The sequence below is a fragment of the Notamacropus eugenii genome, chromosome 1, assembly GCF_028372415.1.
Source record: "Notamacropus eugenii isolate mMacEug1 chromosome 1, mMacEug1.pri_v2, whole genome shotgun sequence".
Lineage (NCBI taxonomy): Eukaryota > Metazoa > Chordata > Mammalia > Diprotodontia > Macropodidae > Notamacropus > Notamacropus eugenii.
Window position 1 is genome coordinate 473,126,937 of NC_092872.1, and position 15,507 is coordinate 473,142,443.

Consider the following 15,507-nt stretch of genomic DNA (forward strand, 5'->3'; position numbering starts at 1 on the left):
GCAAAGAGAAGGAGAAAAGAGCCAGAAAAGAGACTTATGTCATGCCAGATTATATCTAAAGTAGCCAGGATTTTATGCACAGCCCAGAGCTTATCAGCTTTAATTGTGAGATAGTTTTATGATGTGGATTTTGTTAATAAGTTTTATAATCTCTGAAATAGCAAGAGAGATTTATCACTTGACTTGGCACCATTTGATCTAGGCTATTACCCGTCACGAGTACAAAAACTTAGAAGACATAATAGGCAGGTAGCCACCCAAGATGATTATCTCAGGTAGAGTTCATTCTTTCTAGGTCTCTTTTCTTTTGGTTTTTATCCTTGGTGAGGCCTGCAGTAGAGGTGCTGACTAAGGGAGATTCCAGAACTAGCTGGCTAAGGGAGGAATGGGATTAGGGCTGAGAAATGAACATATCCAAATTCTTAAGGGAAGAAGTCGTTTTTCCACATAAAAATACAAACTTCACCTAATGGAATAATATACTACTACTGTTGTGGCTGCAGTTGGCTCCTCCACTCCCTCCTCATGGAGGTTGGGGCCTTACCACTCCCCTGGGGTTGGGGCCTTACCACTCTACTCTCTCACACAGGATAGGCAGGTTTTTTCCCACTGACCTTCCAATTTGTTCTTGGCATCTGGGGAGGTGAAGTCTGGAAATGGCCACAAGTGCCAGTGATTCAGTCCCCCTGAGGCCTGCTCAGCTCCCATCTGTGCTAGGCATGGCCCTGGCTGGAATGTGCTTTGCTCTCAGACTAGCATGATATGACCTTCTAGCATGTCTTGGGCTGGAGATTTGCTTCACTCTGTCATTCTGAGGGTTCTGCAGCTCAAGAATTTGCTTAGTCATTTTTAAAGGTATTTGGCTGGGTTTGGGGGGAGAGCTCTAGCAATTCCCTCATTTTACTCTGCTGTCTTGGCTCTGCTCCCATGTCCAAATTCTTAAGAGAGGAGATAGTTTTTCACATAAAAATGTAAACGTCTCCAAATAGAACAATGTGGTGATTACACCTGGAACAACATTTTCTCATCTGCCCCTCAAAGAAACTCATAGTAAAATGTCATTGTCCATAAAACCTCCTCTGATTAGTGGTATTTTGTCCTTCCTCTTAGCACTTTGCATGCACTCATCTGGGTATATATTTGATTCTCTGCCTTTTATGCTCCAATAAGCTCCATGAAGGCAAGAAAAGTTTCATTGTTTTCTTTGTATTCCCAATCCTCATCCAAGCACCTCACATAGAATAGTTGCTTAGTAAATATTTCTGCTGTTGTCCAGTCATTTCAGTTGTCTTTGACTCTCCATGATCCCATCTTGGGTTTTCTTGGCAAAGATACCAGAGTAGTTTGTCATTTCCTTTTCTAGCTCATTTTATAGATGAGGTAAACAAGGTTGAGTGATTTGCCCAGGGTCACATATCTAGTAAAGGTCCAAGGCCAGATTTAACTCACAAAGGTGAGTCTTCCTAACTTCAGGCCCAGAACTGGATTCACTGTGCCACCTACATTTTTCAAAAGGTTGGTAATAGCTTGGTTTTCTTGGAAAACTACTCCCTCATATTCTTTACATATCTGTCTACTGGAGAGGGGCTCTTAATCTTAAAAATTTTATTTAGTTCCTCACACATTTTAGATAGACCTTTATCAGAGAAATTGGTAATACATTTTTTTATTTCCATTTGAATATTATCTTCTCATTGTTTGGGGAGAAATGTTTTCTCTTTGAGTTCATGTGGTAGGTAACTTCTGTCAACATATATTGACCATATTGCAGAAAATTATTGAGGTAAAAACCTGTGCTCAAGCATAGGTTCACAATCTTTAGGATTCTGAAAAGACCTCTAAAAGGCAAAATTACATCAGAGTGACAGAGAAATAATTCTTTTACATATTGAAACCAAATACATTCCTCTTAAACTTTAAAAGTTAAAGAAGATAGATCCAAAATCCCCTTCTTTATTCAATGTTGTAAAAGCTAAACAAACTGAGATTCATAGTCTCATACACCCCCAAAGTAAGTAAACCTCATCAAACAAAATTTATAGATAAATTAAATCAAGTTACAGATTAAGCTACAGCTGGAGGGTTCACAAATAGACTGAATTAGAAAGAGGATTTACATATCACCAAGGAGTGAGAGACAGTTGAAATTCTTCCTCTTGCTTCTCATCTAAGAAATATTTAAAGCTCCAAGTAAAAGGAAATGGGAAACCAGTATTTTTGCTAAGAAAACCCCAGGGGCAAGAGTCTACAGGATCATATAGAGTTGGACATGCCTAAAGGACTTAAAAACAACAGCAAAGTTTCACATTCCATAGAACAGATTTTGGTCATGTAATACTAGCCAAGAGTTGCAAGAGGAGTAAAGGAAATAAAAAATCCCCATAACACAATGTTAAGACTATTTGTCCAAAATATTTTTTTAATTTTATAGAATTACTATTATCCTTTTTATGTTGTGTGACTATTTCTACCTCTTGTTCAGTCATGAGCTCTTCCCTTGTCCACAGATCTAAAAGTAATTCTATGTTTCTACTCTAATTTGTTGCCTGTTACATCTAGGTCATGTACCCATTTAGATGTTTCCTTAGCATACGATTAAAGGTATTGGTCTAAACCTAATTTCAGACAGAGAGCTACCTAGCTTTCCCAGAAGTTTCTACCAAATAGCAACTCATGTTTCTATTCCATTAAAGGTGCATTTTTCATCTATAGAGTTATACTGAGGTTATTTTTAATTGTGAGCCTTTATCTTTTGCCTTTTGGAGTATCATGTTTCAAGTACTTTTCTCCTATAAATAGCAGCTTCCAAATCCTTGGACACACTGATTTTGGCTATTTGGTACTTTAACTTTCTTTTTGTCTTCTTGTAATATTGTTTCTGTCTTGATTACTCTGTATTTGAGTTATGACATCGTTAGGCTGTTCAATTTTAATTATTTTTCAGGAGGTGACCAGTGAGTTCTTTCTATTTGCACTTTGTCATATGGTTCTATGAGTTCCAGGCAGTTTTCATTTATAATTTCTTAAAATATGGTAGCCAGAATTTATATTCATATACATAATTCTTAGATTATCTCTCCTGGACCTGCTTTCCAGGCCACTTATTTCTTAGATTTTCTTCTCTCTTAAAAACATGTATTTTTAAATTTTGGTTTAATATTTATCATTGTCTTATTGAGTTATTATTTTCTATCTCTTCCTAATTTTCATCATTTTCATTTTAGGGGTTAGATTTTCCACAGTCTATTCTAAGGTATTAATTCTCCTTACCATTCTTTATTCCCCAGATATCCAATGTTACATCTTGTTTCATTTTATTCCCCAAGTACTCTTGTCATCCTTATGGCCAGGAAATTTTTTTTCCTCCAGTGCTTTACTTGGATTTTTGAGTTTGCTATCCTCCTTGAGATTACTCTTTGGCCATCTATCAAACCAAGGTATGCACTCATTAAAATGGAATTTTCCTTCGGTTACTCTTCACAGTAGTTTCAATATCTGCATAGTAGCGAGGCCTCTGCCATTCTACTTCCCTAAGCTTCTTCTTTCTTCCTTTCCACAAATTTAAAGAATGCAAGTTATGTGCTTGTTAGTCAAAACCATCCCTTTCCTCCAAGCCAAAGTCAGGGCAAACCTAATCAGGGTAGGGGTAGAGAAAAAGAGATTCCAAATACTCTGGAAGATGGAAGTCTGTTCATAGTTTTTTTTGTTTTTTTGTTTTTTTTTATCATTTGTCAATTTTTAAAGATTTCACTCAGTTCTCTATATATTTGAGAGGTTAAACCTTTATCAAATAAACTTGCTTCAAAAATTTTTTCACAGTTATGATTGTTAGCTATATTTCCCTCCATACTCTTCCCCACTTTGTTTATTGCATTTTCTCTCTCCTTTCACTCTATCCCTCCTCAAAAGGGTTTTGCTTCTGACCATTGCCTTCCCTAATATTTACTCCCTTCTATGAACATTCCACCTTCTCATATCACCTTCCCCTTCTACTTTCCTATAGGGTAAAATAGATTTCTATACCCAATTAAGTGTGTATATTATTCCATCTTGGAGCCAATTCCAATGAGAGTAAGGTTCAACAGTTCTCTGCCATCTCCCCGCTATAGCCCTACACTGTGAAAGCTCTTTCTTGCCTCTTTTATGTGAGATAATTTACCACATTCTACCTCTCCCTTTCCCTTTCTCACAGTGAATTCCTCATTTTCAGCCTTTAATTTGATTTTCAGAGATATCCCATCACATTCAAATCACACTTATGCCCTCTGTCTATATATAATATATGATGGTAAGCAAAATAGAATCTTTTGCTGTTTTTGTTTTAGTATAATCAAGTGCCTGTGATTGAATCTTGCCTTTGTCAATAAAGCATCTTTACAAGGAGTAAAGTACAGAAACAAAAGTTTATTTAACTAGAAACAGTATATATATTTGTACTGTTAATTATTTTAATGTGATTAAAGATCTTCCCCATCCATTAATGGGCTTGCTCATTAAGGGGAGCTTAGTTAGAGAAGATTTCTAGGAAGGCCCACACCTTTTGTTAATGAGGCACTGGTTCTCAAGGATTGTGATGCCCTCTGGCTCTAAAAAAGGTTTAAATACTCAGAGTTGAGGTTTTACTTCAGGGCTTACTGACTGGAAGTGTTTGTTTGGCCATATGAGGATTCTGGGAAGCCCCTAAAGGAGCCCCTTGGCTTTGAAAAACCATATGTCTGTGCTTCCATCTCTGGTAACTGTGTTCAGACAGTTGGATCTTTCTGTTGAATTCAGGCAGATGAAGCCATTTCTGCTGATCTTTGATTTCTCTGTATTTGCTTTGAAGTTCAGGGTGCTGATTCCCTTGTACTAGGTGAATGATAGATGCGTTTTGTTAAAGGAATGACACATGTGCTTGATTAAAGTGATTGTTAACCCCTTGAAAGTTGCTTTCCTTTTATGAATGCAGATCTAAGAACCTGTGATAACAGGCCCCTCTGTTTATGTTGAGGTGCTTCCTGTTACAATATACTCCTTCAAACTGTCCTAATAAAGAGAAATTTCTTACAAGTTTTAGGTATCATCTTCCCATGTAGGAATGTAAACAGCTTAACCTTATTAAGTCCCTTATGATTTCTCTTTCCTGTTTACCTTTTTTAATGCTTTTTTTGTCTTGTATTTGGAAGTAAATTTGCTACTCAGTTCTTGTCTTTCCATTAGTAATGCTTGAAATTTCTTTGTTGCCTTGGATATCCAATTTTTCCCCTGAAGGATTATACTCACTTTTGCAGGGTAGAGGAACCTTTTCTTTAATATGTAATTTATTTATTTTTCAGTTTTCAACATTCACTTCCACAAGAATTTGAATTCCAAATGTTTCCCCTATTTCTCCCCACCTCCCACCCCAAGACATCATGCACCCTATCCACCCCTTGCCCCAGTCTTCCATCACCCTCCCCTCTATTTTCTTGTAGGGCAAAGTAGATTTCTATACCCCATTGCCTGTACATTGCATACAAAAACACTTTTAAACATTCATTTTTAAAGTTTTGAGTTCCATATTCTCTCCCTTCCTCCCTCCCAACTCACCCTCACTGAGAAAGCAAGCAATTCAATATAGGTCATACATATGTAACCATGCAAAACATTTCCATAACAGTCTTGTGGTGAAAAATTAACCATATTTCCCTCTGTCCTGTCCTACCCTCCATTTATTCCATTCTCTCTCTTGACCTGTCCCTCTGCAAGAGTGTTTACTTCTGATTATCCCTTTCCCCAACTGGCTGCCCTTTATGTTATCTTCTCTCTTCAATTCTCTTTCCCCCTGCCTTCCTCCAAGGTAAAATAGATTTCCATACCAAATTGAGTGTGTGTAATTCCCTCATTAAGCCAAAGTCCATGAGAGTAAGGCTGACTTATTCCCTTTCATCTCCCCCCTCTTCCCTTCCATTGTAAAAAGCTCTTTCTTGTCTCTTTTGAGATGATTTTCTATGTACTCCCTCTCCCTTTAGCTTTCTCCTAGTACATTCCTCTCAACAGTAATTTTTTAAGTATTCCCCCTTCATATTCAGCTCACCCTGTGCCCTTTGCCTATAGATAGATACATAGATAGACAGACACACATGCACACATACATATATACATATACAAACCTGCACATATACACACATACATAATATATACATGCAAACACATACAAAGTTACATTTGTGTATATATATGTGTGTGTGTATATGTATATGTGTGTATGTATGTGTATTTGTATGTATTCCCTCTAACTACCCTAATACTGAGAAAGGCCTCATGAATTACAAATATCATATTTCCATGTAGGAATGTAAAGAGTTCAACTTTAATGAGTGCCTTATGGCTTCTCTTTCCTGTTTACTTTTAATGACATTTAATGACAACTGATCTGGAAAATAGATCCAGGAAAGGTAACTTCATTGGAATTTCATTTTTTCTCCTGAAGTATTGTACTCAGTTTTGCTAGATAGGTGATTCTTGGTTTTAATCCTATTGACCTCTGGAATATCATATTCAATCCCTTTGATCCCTTAGAGTAGAAGCTGCTAGATCCTGCGTTATCTTGACTGTATTTCCATAATACTTGAATTGTTTCTTTCTGCCTGCTTATAATATTTTCTCCTTGACCTGGGAACTCTGGAATTTGGTGCAATATTCCTAGGAGTTTTCCTTTTGGGGTCTCTTTCATCAGGTGATCAATGAAATCTTTTCATTTCTATTTTACTCTCTGGTTCTAGAATATCAGGAAAGTTGTCTTGATAATTACTTAGAAAATGATGGCTAGGCTCTTTTTTTATCATGGTTTTCAAGTAGACCAATAATTTTTAAATAATGTCTCCTAGATCTATTTTCCAGGTTAGTTATTTGGCAGTGGGATATTTCACATTGTCCTCATTTTTTTATTCTTTTTGTTTTGTTTATGATTTCTTGATTTCTCATAAAATCATTAGCTTCCATCAGCTCCCCTCTAATTTTCAAAGAACTATTCTCTTCAATCACCTTTTGGACTCCTTTTCTCCTTGGACAATTCTGCTTGTTAAGGCATTCTTCTCCCCATTGGTTTCTTGGACCTCTTTTGTCATTTGGGTTAGTCTATTTTTTAATGCATTTTTTCAGTCTCCTTTAGCACATTGTTGACTTATTTTTCATGATTTTCTTGCATCACTCTCATTTCTCTTCCCAATTTTTCTTCTACTTCTCTTACTTCATTTTCAAAATCCCTTCTAAGCTCTCTCATGGCCTGAGATTCATTTTTTTGAAGTCTTTGGGTGTGGGAACCTTGGCATTGTTATCTTCCTCCAATTATATGTTTTATCTTCCTCTGGGTTATATGCTTTGATCTTCCTCATCCAAAAGGATGGAAGAAAATACCTTGTCACAAATAAAGCACCTTCTACAGTCTTATTTTTACCCTTTTGGGCCACTTCCCCAGCCAAATTCTTTATTTTTGAGCCCTTTTTGAAGTGAAGAGTATATCACACCAGGTTCCAAAGGTTCTATTTGAATGTTTTCTGAGATATCTCTAGGGTACTATAAATTCTTAGTCCTTTCTAAGTGGTATAATCAAGGGAGAGGTATTTGCTCCTCTCCTGGTTTGTGTTGTCATCTGTGAGCAACCAAAAGCACTCTTTTCTGCCCTGAACATGCAAGTAAGATTCCCTCTCCACAGCCACCATCAGCGCTGGCACATGAGAACATCTCCTCAACTCAGGACTGCCATTCAGGACTGATAACCAGATCAGCCACTTGATTCCCCCACTGTCTGTAGACTGAGAATTCCAGAAGCCCACTGCTGCACCAGTGACTGCCCTAGCCCTCGTACTTGGCCTGGGGCTGGACCACGTTCCTTTCTCACCCAGGAGACAGAGCTTTGCCACTGACCTTTGAAGCTGTCTTTGGCATTTGTGGGTTGAGAAATCTGGAAACCATAGCAGCTGCAGTGCCTTGAGGACCACTCCAGTCCAACCTGTGCCAGCATGGACCACATTTGTCTGTGCTCTGCCCTGCACCTGGTGCAATAGACTCTTCCTGTAGGCCCTCCATGTTGTCTTGGTCTGGAAATCTGTTTCACTCTTTTTGTGACTTCTGCTGCTCTAGAATTTGTTTAGACTCATTTTTACAGATATTTTAAGGGCTTTAGGGGGAAAGCTCAAGCAGTTCCATACTTCTACTCTGCCCTCTTGGCTCTGCCCCCATGAATAGGTGAATCTTGATTGTAATCCTAGCTTCTTTGCCCTGCAGGATATCATATTCCAAGCCCTCTAGTGCTTTAATGTAGAAGCTGCTAAATCTTTTGTTATCCTAACTGTGGCTCCATGATAATTGAATTATTTTTTTTTGGCTACTTGCAATATTTTCACATTCATCTGGGAGCTCTGGAATTTGGCTGTAACACTTCTGGGAGTTTTTATTTTGGGATCTCTTTCAGGAGGGATTGGTGCATTATTTCCATTTCTATTTTACTATCTGCTTTAAAAATATCAGAGGGGTTTTCCTTGATAATTTCTTGAAAAATTATGTTTAGGCTCTTCTTCTGACCATGGCTTTCAGGAAGTACAAAAATTTTTAAATTATCTCTTCTGGATATGTTTTCCAGGTCAGTTATTTTTTAATATAAGATATTTCTCATTGTCTTCTATATGTTTTTTTCATTCTTTAGGATTTGTTTTATTGTTTCTCAACATCTCATGGATTCATTATCTTTCACTTATCCAATTCTAATTTTTAATGAATTATTTTCTTCCTCCAATTCTATTTGGCCAATTCAATATTTTAAGGAATTATTTTCTTCATTTTATTTTTGTAGCTCCTTTTTCCATTTTATATGCTTCCATTATCAAGCTCTTGGCTCTTTTTTTATGACTATCTTGCATCATTCTTATATATTTTCCCAATTTTTCTTTTACTTCTCTTATTTCATTTTTAAAACCCTTTTTGACATTTTCAAGGAATTATTTTGAAACCTGAGGCCAATTCTCACTTTTCTTTGAGGTTTTGAATGCAACTGTTTCAACAACGTTCTTCTCTTCTGATTTTGTGCTTTGATCTTCCTAGTCACCATAACTACTTTCTATGGTCAGGTTCTTCTATTTGTTTGTTTTTTGCTCATTTTTCCAGCCTGTTTTGTTACTTTTGAAGTTGAGCTCTGCTCCTGGGGTAGAGATGGTACAGGCTCAAGCTTCTTGTGCTGGGGACTGCAGGTCCGACCTGCTATCATGGTGGTATACTGTGGTCTGCAGGGGGGTTTCTACTGTGTCAGGGTCCTTGGTGGGCCTGGTACTGCACTGAGGCCCACAGTGGCACTTGGCCATTTATCTATTGCTATTCTGAGACCTTGTGGTCCCAGAGGAGACCCTCCTTTAGGGGAGCCCATGGAGGGGCTTGGGGCTGTTCCAGGGTTCTCTAGGGGTGGGATGAGGAGGGTAGTCCTGATGCTGGCTTGCCCTGTACTTAACTCCCCTTTTACTAGCATGAGACAATCCTTTCCTGCCAACCTTCAAAATCATCTTGGGCTGGAAAATTGTTTTATTTCATTTATTTGTTGGTCTTGCCTTTCTAGAACTTATCTTGAGACACTGTTTTATAGTTTTTGGTGAATTTGGGAGAGTTCAGGTGATTTCTTTCTTCTTTTACCATCATCTCTCCCAGAAATCCATTAACAAAGTAAAACAGGTAAATAAAACCAATAATACTATGTAATGCCATCTGAAAATACAAGCAACTTTTCACATCTGTAGTACACACTCCTACACATAGACCTCTCTAAAAAAAATATTAACAGAAATCTATTTTCTCTTTCTCCCAACTAATGTTCTTTGACCCTCAATTTTCATCCTTACTGCTATATCCTCTCAAATATTCAGGAGAGGTTTCCCCTTGGACACTGCAGAAAAGAGGCTCTCTGAGAGACCTTTATATTTTATCCTTTTCTCAGTCTTCCTATTGGTTGTCTGTTTCCTCTTGAGGTTTATTTTAAAAGTTTCATACCTCTGTTCCTCCCTTTCTCCACATTTTTGCACCCTGAACTTTACACTCTTCTACAGCTCTCCCTGTCTTTCTTCTTTAGCCTTGCTGCTGATCAGATTCATAGGCTTTAATGCACACTTGGACACACACTTGGGACACCATTAAAGAGTTACCTCTGAAAGTCCATGCCTAACTTTGCATCAGTCATGCATATCACAAAGCCACCCTGAGCAGACTGGATTTTCAGAGAGATAAGGAAGTCTGGAAGGAAAAGGCAGCAAAAGCAATCAAAGTGACCAACTGGGTTATTAGTCTTCATTTATTTTTTTCCCACAAGAATTGCTTTGTGATGGATTCTTTTACTTTACTTCTTTCTGTTTTGTTTTGTTTTGACTTTGGCATTTGGAGGCCTCTAATATAACCTGTATTTTTAAAAGTGGAGGCAGGAAGTTGTCCCTAAGTCACCCTGTGATTCTAATATTCTAGGCTTTGAATACCTGCGAAGGTACTTTATCATTGAATAACAGCTGGGCATCATGGGACTTATAGTCTCCCCTACCTTAATATACTGCATTGTCACTTACTCCAGGGATGTCACTAATCCTGGCCCTACCTGCAGGATGTTACACTATAATCTCTACTTGCCATTAATCTCTATGCTTAGTGGGTGGCCACATTGACCATGTTCTCAACTCAATCTCCACCCACAGCAGTTTGAAAGAATTAGTCAATAGCTAGATAAGTAAATTCAAGTGAGAGAGAAACTTGAACTTTGTAGGACTGACTTTCTCCCTATCAATCTCCAATGGAAAATTAGAAAAAAACAGGGAAAAAAGAGGTCATCAACTTATTCTGAAGGCATATGTGTTTGTGAGTCTTAAACCATGTCTCATGGGAGATGCTGAAGAGTCTCAATAAGTTAAAAAATAAAGAAAAAGAATCATAGACTGCACAACTACTTAAAGACCCCTGACCCTCGCTTGTCTACCATGTCTTTGAATGAGTTTTACAGTCATTAACTATCAGAACCCACCAGAAATAGGTAAGTCACCATACCATATTGAATTGAGGACAGGTTAGGTGTGAATTGGGCCATAGCCTACAAGCTACAAGGAAAAAATCAACTACACTAGTCAGACATGTCCAAATCTATACCCCATTCATTTCTATGGATATAAGGAGGTGGATGGATGAGGCTTCAATTTGTAAGAGCCCATAAAAGCTCTGGCATACAGCCAATGCTTCTGATGCAGTCTCTATATCACTGCTATGGACAATCTTTCTAAAATAGCAATTTTAGGGGACCCCAAATATCATCTAGTCTAACCCCAACATTTTATAGATAGAGAAACTGAGCTTTTGGAAAGTGAGAGGTGGCTTATAAAGTCAAACAATTTTAGTGAATAAAGTTAGAATTAGAATCCTGTCCTAACCTCCAAACTTTCAGGCTAATGTGCTTTCCACTAACACATTGTTTTTTTCTTGCTGTTCCTGGAAAGCAAGGGAAAAAAGATAATTTCTAAAATGTCTAACATTCCTGATTTTGCCTATCATCTTTTCCTTGAGCTTTGAGGCACTTAAGCACAGAAAAATTTTGCTACCTGCCCCCTTCTATCATCCTTCTTTCTTTAAAACTCATTTCAAAACACATTTGCAGAAATTCACTCACATTTGTCTTCACCTATCACTAAGTGACTTCTCTAATTTTACTTCCTTTCCCCATATTACAACATCAACACTACTAATTTATATTCATGTAGTGGCTTAGGGTTTGCAAAGAATTTTACGCATATTTTATTTGAGCCTAATGATAGCTGTGTGAAATAAGTATTACAATATTATTATGCCCATTTTATAGATGAGGAGGCTGAGGATCATAGAGATTAAGTGACTTGCCCACAGTGACGCAGTTATTGGGATCACAGGTCATATAGAGTAGCAGAGATGGTTCTGACTGTCATATTTAAAAATACCACTATGTGAGGCGTAAAAAGATAGCTAAGTAAAAGCAGGAACTTGCTTGCTCTCTTCACCAAATCCCTCCAAATAGCTGTAAAAAAATACCTCTAGAGCTTCAGAATCCATGAACTGATGGAGTGAAACAAATCTCCAGCCTGAGACAGCCTGGAAGGTTGACTGGAAGGGTCTATCATACTTAGCTGGGAGCTAAGCATACTCCAGCATTTCCCACACCTTCGCTGACAGGGTCTGAGCAGGCCTCAGGGGACTGAATCACTGGCACCTGGGATGGTTTCCAGACTTTTCAAGCTCAAAAAGTCAAGGACAATTTGGAAGGTCAGTATAAAAAGCCTGTTGGACCTGTATGAGAAAGGAGCATGGTCCAGCCCCAGTCCTAGAGTGGCAGAGGGAGCAGGGTGGAGCCCACACTGACCACAGTAACAGCAACAGATTCAGCTGTTTCTGGACTGCTAGGCCCATGGATTGAGGGGGGAAGCAAGCTGCTGATAAGAGGGATATTGCAGCGATCTCTTTGCTCATGTTGAGGCAGAATTCTCTTGCTTTTCCCTGCTTGGATCTGGGTCACACTCCTGGGACAAGGAGGATTGCTGACATGGTAGAGGTTGTGGCAGCAGTGGAAAGGAAATCCTCACAGTTCCAAGGCAGAAAAGAGTGCTTGAGGCCACTCACAGACCAGAGCACAGACAAGGAGAGAAGCAAACACCTCTCCTTTGATCATACAACCTTGGAAAAGCTGAAAAATTACAGGTTCCTCGAATTACTTTTGAAAAGAGCTTCACAAACCTCTGAAACTTTGGACAGTACATTCCCCCACTGGAAGCAGAGAACTACCTTGAAAAAGGACACAAAAGTCAAGTAATTAATTGAGTAAATGAGCAAACAAAGTGGAAAAAATCAGACTATAGAATCTTACTTTGGTGACAAAAAAGATCAAAACATACAACCTGAAGAAGACAACAAAGACAAAGCTCCTACATCTAAAGACTCCAAGAAAAGTATGAATTGATCTTAGGCCATGGAAGAGCTCAAAAAGGATTTTGAAAATCAGATAAGAGAAGTAGAGGAAAAATTGGGAAGAGAAATGAAAGTGATGCAAGAAAATCATGAAAAATGAGTCAAATTCTTGATAAAGGAGACTCAAAAAAATAGTGAAGAAAGTAACACTTTAAAAAATAGACTACACCAAATGGCAAAAAAAGGTTCAAAAACTCAATGAGGAGAAGAAGGCCTTACAAAGCAGAATTGACTGAATGGAAAAGGAAGTCCAAATGCTCATTGAAGAAAGCAATTCCTTAAAAATTAGAATGGAACAAATGGCAGCTAATGATTTTATGAGAAATCAAGAATTTATAAAACATAACAAAAGAATGCAAAAATAAAAGATAATATGAAATATCTCATTGGAAGAACAACTGACATGGAAAATAGATCTGGGAGAGATAATTTTAAAATTATTGGACTACCTGAAAGCCATGATCAAAAAAAGGGCCTAGACATCATCTTTCAAGAAATTATCAAGGAAAACTGCCCTGATACTCTAGAACCAGAAGGCAAAATAGAAAGGGAAAAATTTCACTGATCACCTTGTGAAAGAGATGGCAAAAGGAAAACTCCTAGGAATATTATAGCCAAAATCCAGAGTTCCCAGGTCAAGGAGAAAATATTACAAGCACCCAGAAAGAAACAAATTGAGTATTATAGAAATACAATCAGGATAACACAAGATCTAGCAGCTTCTACATTAAGGGATCAGAGGGCTTGGAATATGACATTCCAGAGGTCAAAGGAGCTAGTATTAAAACCAAAAATCACCTACCCATCAAAACTGAGTACTTCAGGGAATATTATGGACATTCAATGAAATAGAGGTCTTCTAAGAATTTTTGATGAAAAGATCAGAGCTGAATAGATAATTTGACTTTCAAATATAGGAATCAAAAGAAGTATGAAAAGGTAAATAAGAAAGAGAAATAACCTAAAGTTGAACGATTTACATTCCTATATGGAAAGATAATACTCATAACTCCTGAGAGTTTTCTCAGTATTTGGGCATTTGGAGGGAATATATATATATATATATAATCCATATAATTTATATCCATATAATACATATACATAGAGAGTGAGACAGAGACAGAGAGAGATAGGCACAGGGTGAGTTGAATATGAAGGGATGATATCTAAAAATTAAAACTAAGGGATAAGTGATGAATATATTGGGAGGAGAAAGGGAAAAATAAAATGGGGGAAATTATCCCACATAAAAGAGGTAAGAAAAAGCTTTAACAATGGAAGGGAAGGGGGGTGAGAGGGAATGAGTGACCCTTATTCTCATTGGATTTGGCTTAAGGAGGGAATAGCATACACATTCAATTGGGTATGACAATATATCTTACCCTACAGGAAAGTGGGGGGAAGGGGATAAGAGTTGAGGATGATAGAAGGGAGGGGAAATGAAAGGAGGGGTAATCAGAAGTAAACACTTTTGAGGAAGGGCAGGGTCAAAGGAGAGGATAGAATAATTGGGAGACAGGATAGGATGGAGGGAAATAGCTACTCTTTCACAACATGATTTTTATGGAAGTGTTTTGCATGACTATACATGTATAACCTATATCAGGCTGCTTGCCTTCTCAATGGGGATGTGTGGGGAGGAGAGAATTTGGAACTCAAAGTTGTAAAAGTGAAAGTTAAAAATCATTTTTACATGCAGCTGGGAAATAAGATGGACAGGCAATGGTGTATAGAAATCTATTTTGCCCTACAAGAATATTGAGAGGAAGGTCATTGTTCTCTGTCCAGATGTATCCTAAATATAGCTTTGAACTGGCAACAGAGTCATTGTTAGATTTTCAGCGTAAACATTTACTTCTTGGAAATCAGCATTAAAAAACATGGCTTGATTTGTTGTTTTGTGGATTTCCTAGACTTAAGAACATGATGGAGAATATATTAACAGTGACAATTAAACTAAACAGTATGCTATGGGTACCATTTTCCCCCCAGGAAGTAATTTGTTAAACATTTATCAGTATATCTCTGTTCTCAATTTAATCTTCAGAACATCATAAGACCTGCTCACAAACCCATATCAAATACCTAGGAAGAGAAATATATTATACAGGGCCATGACTTTCATGGTCAAACAGAACAAACAGAAAAGAAAGTGGGAAAGAGTGTGACATCATCAGACCAGAGTCTTTAGAATCTACCTAGAGCCATCATGGGTGTTTACTTTCATACTTTCCTAAACACTTCAATGCAAACCTTACAAAAGATGAGTATCCACAAATGATAAATAACGCTTAAAAATTGTAGAGTACTTTTAGGTTGTTAAAGCACTCTACATATGTTATGTCATTAATCCTCACAACAATCCTGTGAAGTAGGTGCTAATATTATCCCCATTTTACAGATAAGGAAACCAAGGGACACAAGTTAAGTGGGTGTCTAGGGTAACACTGTTTTGAAATGATTAAGGTAAGACTCAAATTCAGGCCTTCCTGACTATATATTCAACATTGGTTCTCCTAACCAGTAGTGTCAGACTAGGAT

At 37.6% G+C, this 15,507-nt stretch overlaps 1 protein-coding gene across 1 annotated transcript in view; it reads right to left on the reverse strand.

Annotated features, from left to right (window-relative positions):
- Window positions 1-15,507, reverse strand: part of LOC140519364 (liver carboxylesterase 1-like) — a 101,278-nt gene that overhangs the window by 30,414 nt on the left and 55,357 nt on the right. The gene's annotated exons all lie outside the window — the stretch shown is intronic.